The sequence below is a fragment of the Muscardinus avellanarius genome, assembly GCF_963383645.1.
Source record: "Muscardinus avellanarius genome assembly, chromosome: 16".
NCBI lineage: Eukaryota > Metazoa > Chordata > Mammalia > Rodentia > Gliridae > Muscardinus > Muscardinus avellanarius.
The window spans coordinates 32,326,038-32,332,037 of NC_137802.1; positions in this window are offsets into that span (position 1 = coordinate 32,326,038).

Genomic DNA, 6,000 nt, shown 5'->3' on the forward strand with positions numbered 1-6,000 from the left:
CATGGGGTTTGCTCCCCAAATTTGTCCTCACTTCCTTTTTTAAAGTGTTTATTTTAATAGTAGGGCCATTATGAAATAATTTTCTAAATAGTATGTATTGTTTTTCCATAATACACAAATGATGAGCTTCATTGTGAGACATTTGGGGGGAAAAAAGCAAAAAGTATGTTGGAGTAAAAACTACCTGTTATCACCTTGAGATCATCAATACTATCATTTTGATGTTTCATTATAGACTTTGAATGGCATGTGTATACGTGAATGAGTATACACTCTCTATGTGGCTTTACACATGCTCCCAATGTGTGTGTGCACATGCACACATGCAGGCACACGATCCTAGATACATTGTGATGAATTAAGCTACAAAATTGTGGTCACAAACTATATATTTTTGTAGTTTGATATTTCAGTACTAGGTCATGAGCACTGGCGATTCTTCTAAATCATGAGTACCTAATAATTGATTGTATTTATCGCATTTATAGATAAAAATTTAACAAATTCTCTGCTGTTGGATGTTGTTTCCCAAATTTTTTGGTTGATTTACATGTAATTTCTTTGGGGGAATACTGGGAATTGAACCCAGGGGAATTCATTCTACCTCCAAGTTATTCTTCCCAGATTTTTTTTTTTTTTTGAAACAGGGTCTCACTAAGTTTTGAGGCTGGCCTTGAACCTCTGACCCTTCTGTCTCAGCCTCTCAGGTGCCACCTCACGTGGCTTACATGTAATTCTTTAGTAGACATTTGCATCTTTTGATGTGTGATGTGGGGCAGAGATGTAACTTTGACTTTCTAAGCACTTAGTCAATTGTCTCTGCACCACTGATCTAATAATAAAACGGTCCTTTCCCCTGGCTTCGGAATGCCTCCTTGCTCATTAACTACCTTCCTCTATTCCCACAGGCCTGTGTGTGGCCTTCCTAGGCTGCTCAAGACAGAGGCTCTTCTATTCTCATGCTAATCCCAGACTTCAGCTTCACAGCAGAAAGCTTACAGGCCAGACAACCAAGCTGACAAGACTGGTCTTACTGGGTTCTGGCACTGGATGGGACTTGACCACCTTTGGCTTGGGCGTGTAGGCTGTAGCTAATTGTGACTGAACATTTAGTACTAACTTTCAGAACAAGAACTTTCTACTGTAGAGGAATAAAATGTCTTGAAGATTGCAGAACTAACTCTCCTTACGAACTACAGTTGTCATCGCTAAGCGCACCCAAAACTGCGCTGTGCATTACAAATGCCAGTTAGCGGGCTCTCCTGCTGGGTCTGCCAGTTGGCTTGGTGTGCTGTGCCCTTCCCCTTTCTTTCTCTTTCCTTTTCTTCTTCTCCTTCTGTTTTCTCTTTTGTTTTGTTTTGTTTTATAGAGGGATATTCTGCCTCTAAGCCTACACCCCCCCACAGCCCTTTTGTTTTTAATTTTGAAACAGTCTTGCTAAGTTGCCAAGGGTTTCACTAAATTACTGATACTGCACTCAGATCTGTGATCCACCTGTCTCAACCTCCCAAGTACTAGGATTAAGGGTGTATACCACTATGCCCAGCCTGTTGTTCACCTTTCCATCTCCCCACCAGCCCCAGGCCATGTGCACCACAGGCTTTGGGCAACAGGGCTTGTGCTCTCTCTGGGGGGTCCGGGTTGGGGAATACTAGGAATTGAGCCCAGGGGCTCTATAACACTGACCTACATACATCCTCCGGCTCTTTTTTCTTAACATTGAGAACAAAAAAATTTTTTTTCCAGTGCTGGGGATGGAACCCAGGGGCATTCTACCTTCGAGCTACATCCCCTGCCCTATTTTTTTATTCTTTATTTTGAAAAAGGGTCTCACTGAGTTGCAAAAGGCCTCACTAAGTAGCTGAGGCTGTCCGCGAACCTCGATCCTCCTGTCTCAGCCTCCTAAGTGCTGGGATTATAAGCGTGCACCACAACACCCGGCTGAAATTTTTAATTGACTTCATAAAATGGTCAGTAATTTAAAATTGGAGCAAACCTGTTTATAATTGTGTATATATCGTATAAACAATATATATAAACAATAATATTTGTAGACATATATATGTTTACAGGATTTTTATTTCTTATTTGGTGTATTGTACTTTTATATCATATTGGGATATAGGGTGTTAGAAAAATACATGCACACAACTCTTGTTGTCCTCTGTACCAGGTCTCCCCTTCCTCACCCTTACCTCACAAGTCTTTGAGACTAGAATTGGCAATTTTGTAAACGTTCATGGCATTATTTCTACTACTGCATTCTTTATGCCCTCCTCCCCTCCCTAATCTCCCTCAGTCACTGGCCTGGAGTCTCTGCTCATCTACCTGATGTGGCCCTCATTTCTGAATATCCCTCTGTCTTTCGCATGTAAGAGAGTACATACATCTACTTGTTCTTTGGGACTGGGTGTACTCAGTATAATATTCTTTAGTTCCATCCATATTCTTGGTATAATTGTGTTCTTTATGGCTGAGTAAATTTCCATTGTGTGTTTATACCGTTTTGTGGTCCATTCATCCACTGATGGACATCTAGGCTGGTTCCATCATTTAGCTACTATAAATTGTGCTGCTGTGAACATGGATACGCATGTATGATTATACTATTCTGATTTCATTTCCTTTGGGAAGATGCTCAGGAGCACTGTTCCCGAGTCATACGGTAGTTCCATTTCCAATCTTCTGAGAAATCTCCACACTAATCTCCAAACTTAATAGACACTTCTCAGAAGAAGAAATACAAATGGCCAACAAGTATTTGAAAAAAAAAAGCTCATCATCTTTAGCAATCAGGGACATGCATATCAAAGCTACACTGTGAGTCCTTCTCACTCCAGTTAGGATGGCGCTCATCAAGAACACAAATCATAATAAATGCTTGGTTCCTTTTTGTTCTGAGATAGGTCTCACTACGTTCCCAGGCTGGCCTCCACCTTGCCATCCTGAGCCTCCTGAGTTGCTGGGTTACCGGCATACACCACCAGGCCTGGTCAGATGTCTCCTTTTACAGAAGATAAAACTGAGGTGCGGTCCAACAGGCTGACTCAGGGCTGAGGAGGGAGAGCCCCTGCCCTGGGGAGGATGGAGGAGACAGCCAGCGGTTCCTCAGGAGGTCAAACACTGATATCCCACATGAGCCCGCAAACCTGCTCCAGGGACTACCTGGGAGCAGTCTCTCACGTGGACACATCCACGTGAGAGAGAACAGGTGCTCGAATGTTTACAGCAGCAGCGTGTGCAAAAGAGTCCCAAGCCAGAAGCAGCCCAGACGCCCGGCAACTGAGGAGTCGATGAGAAAATGTCATAGATCTCTTCTTCAGCGGTCTCTGATCGGGCTACAGATGTAATGAAATACGGATACAGCCCGGCTGAGCATTGAAAACATTACGATGAGTCAAAGAAGCCAGTCACAAACATCAGATTCCATTCACATGAAGGATCCAGAGCAGGCCATCCCATAAAGTCAGAAAACAGAGGAGCCGTAGCCAGGCACCCCTGTAACCCCAGTGCTTGAGAGGCTGAGACAGGAGGATCGCAGGTTCAAGGCCAGAGTGCAGTAACTTAGTGAGACTCTGTTCCAAAAAAACAAAAAAATTATTTATTAGATGGAAGGAAGGAGAGCCAGGCATGGTGGCGCACGCTTGTAATCTCAGCATTCGGGAGGCTAAGACCGGAGGACTGCAGTTCGCGGACAGCCCCAGCTATTTAGTGAGGCCCTCTGCAACTTAGTGAGACCCTGTTTCAAAATAAAGGTCAAATGCCCCTGGGTTCCATCACCAAATCCCCCCCCCAAAAAAAAAAGGAAGGAAGGGAGTGTAGCTTGGAGGCCGAATGCTCCTGAGTTCAGTCCCCAGAACCACACACACACACAAAGAAATGACCTCTACCTAGAAGAGTTACGTAAGAACCCCTCATCCCCAAACATCCCCAGACCCGGCCAAGGTTCCCACAGTTAGGATCCTCTGCTCTCGGCTATAGGGGTGAGACTTGGGGCGCTGTGGTTGAGACAGGCTGGATCTGAGGTGCCCACAAGTCCTGTGGGGCCAGATGTCTCTGGAGCAGTCAGACAGGTGAGGCTGGCGCCGGGTTTTAAGTCAGGCAGCTGTGCGCTCTTCACACCCGGAGCTATGGGTGAGGTTCTGCACGTTGTAGTTTCTTGAGCAAGGATTGTGCAGAGGCACCGGAACGGTGCAGAGATGAGCAAAATGAGCTCCGACCCCACTTTGCACACAGACACTTCGGTTCCAGGTCACAGTGCGGGGAGGAGCGGGTGCTCCCGGACCAGGAAGAGGAGCAGGAATCCAGGGGGAAATCCCATCACTCACAGGGATGTTTCTTGACTCTTCTCTATACTAGGCAGCTCACTCACGTGCTCTCCTTTAATAATTGGAAAACAAAATAAACCTGCAAGGTAAATAGTATCCTTCCTCCCCCACCTCCTTTTTTTTTTTTTTTTTTTTTTTTACAGATTAAGAAACTGGGGCTGAAAAAGTCTGAGTAGCATAATCCAGGTCACTATCAGTGACAGGGCTGGCATTTGAGCACGGGCGGGGCAGCTGGCCCAGGATGCTCCTGGAGGTGGGGCTTGGGCTCAGCACAAGGCTGGAAAGGCTTGTTATGGAGACCCAGGGGAGGTGGCTGCTTGGGCAAGGTTTGCAGAGTGGGGGCAAGGCTCTTGGTTGGAACTCAGAGTTTGTTAAGAAGTGAAGGGTGTCCCAGGATGGCGAAGCACAGAAGAGGGGACAAGGCTGGCAGGAGGGGAGGGCCTCTGAGGGACAAGTAATGAGAATTTGGACATAGAGGGAAAGGCTACGTCAGTATCATAGCGAGCTCTCAAGCTGGAGGACTTCTGCTCCCATCTTTCCTGCACAGCACAAACACCTCCCAAAGCCAGGCACAGGACTCCCAAGAGTAGTTACCTGGTATCGATAAACGCATCCTAAGAGGTCACCACTGCTACAGTGTATGTAGACTGTCTAGGGGAATTTTTATTTCCCCATAAATTTTCATTAAATTAATGGTGATCAGCAATATAAAAGCACACCCCAGAAGGTATCTGAGAATCACCACGAGGTGCTTGCTCGTGCCTGAAGAAGCATTATGCAAATCTAGATGGACTTCCCATAAGTGAGACCTTTCATTCTATCTGATTTCTGGGGAAGGGAGACTGGGGATTAAACCCAGGGGCATGCTACCTCTGAGCTATACCTCCAGTCCTTTTTAATTTTTTATTTTGAAACAGGGTCTCGCTAGATTGCTGAGGTCTCACTAAGTTGCCGAGGCTGGCCACGAACCTGAAATCCTCCTGTCTCAGCCTCCCACGTACTAGGAATACAAGTATGCGGCACTGTGCCCCGCCTTCTATCTGAATTTTGAATCTGTTTATTGTGCAGTTCCCAAGACTTTGCAAAGAACTGGCCATGTCCCCAAATACAAGAGACAGATGGTATTTCTTCGTCAACAGCTGAATCTATGACAAAGCAACCCACACAGTCCCCAGAATCCATCCCAACCACTCTCCTCTGGTCGGTCTCAGCTCCTGGGTTCCTCGTTTCCTTGGGTCACTAGTCCTGCCTCAGTTTCCAGTGTAGCTCATCTCCAGGATCAACACATTCAGTGTAGGACTCTCTATCCAAGCACTGGTCGTGGTTGTATATTCATTCTCTAGTTTGATGTCCTCAACAGTTGGGTAAAGGGCCCTCCACAGTCCTCCCAGGATCCACTGGGGAGAGCGCAGGATACTACAACAGAGCACAGGCTCCAGGGCAGGCGGCTCTGAGTTCAAATTCCAAATCCACAAATTACTAGCGGTACAACATGGGTCAACGGATCAAAGCCTCCATTCTCTATTTGTAAAAGAGGATAGAAATGACCTTGGAATGTTGTCATCATCAGTGACTCTCAAAGAGCTCTTACTGGAAAATCAGTCTCCTGAGAGGGGAAAGGATTCCACTGTCAAATGAATCTGGCAAATGCTACCTATCACAACCCCATCTT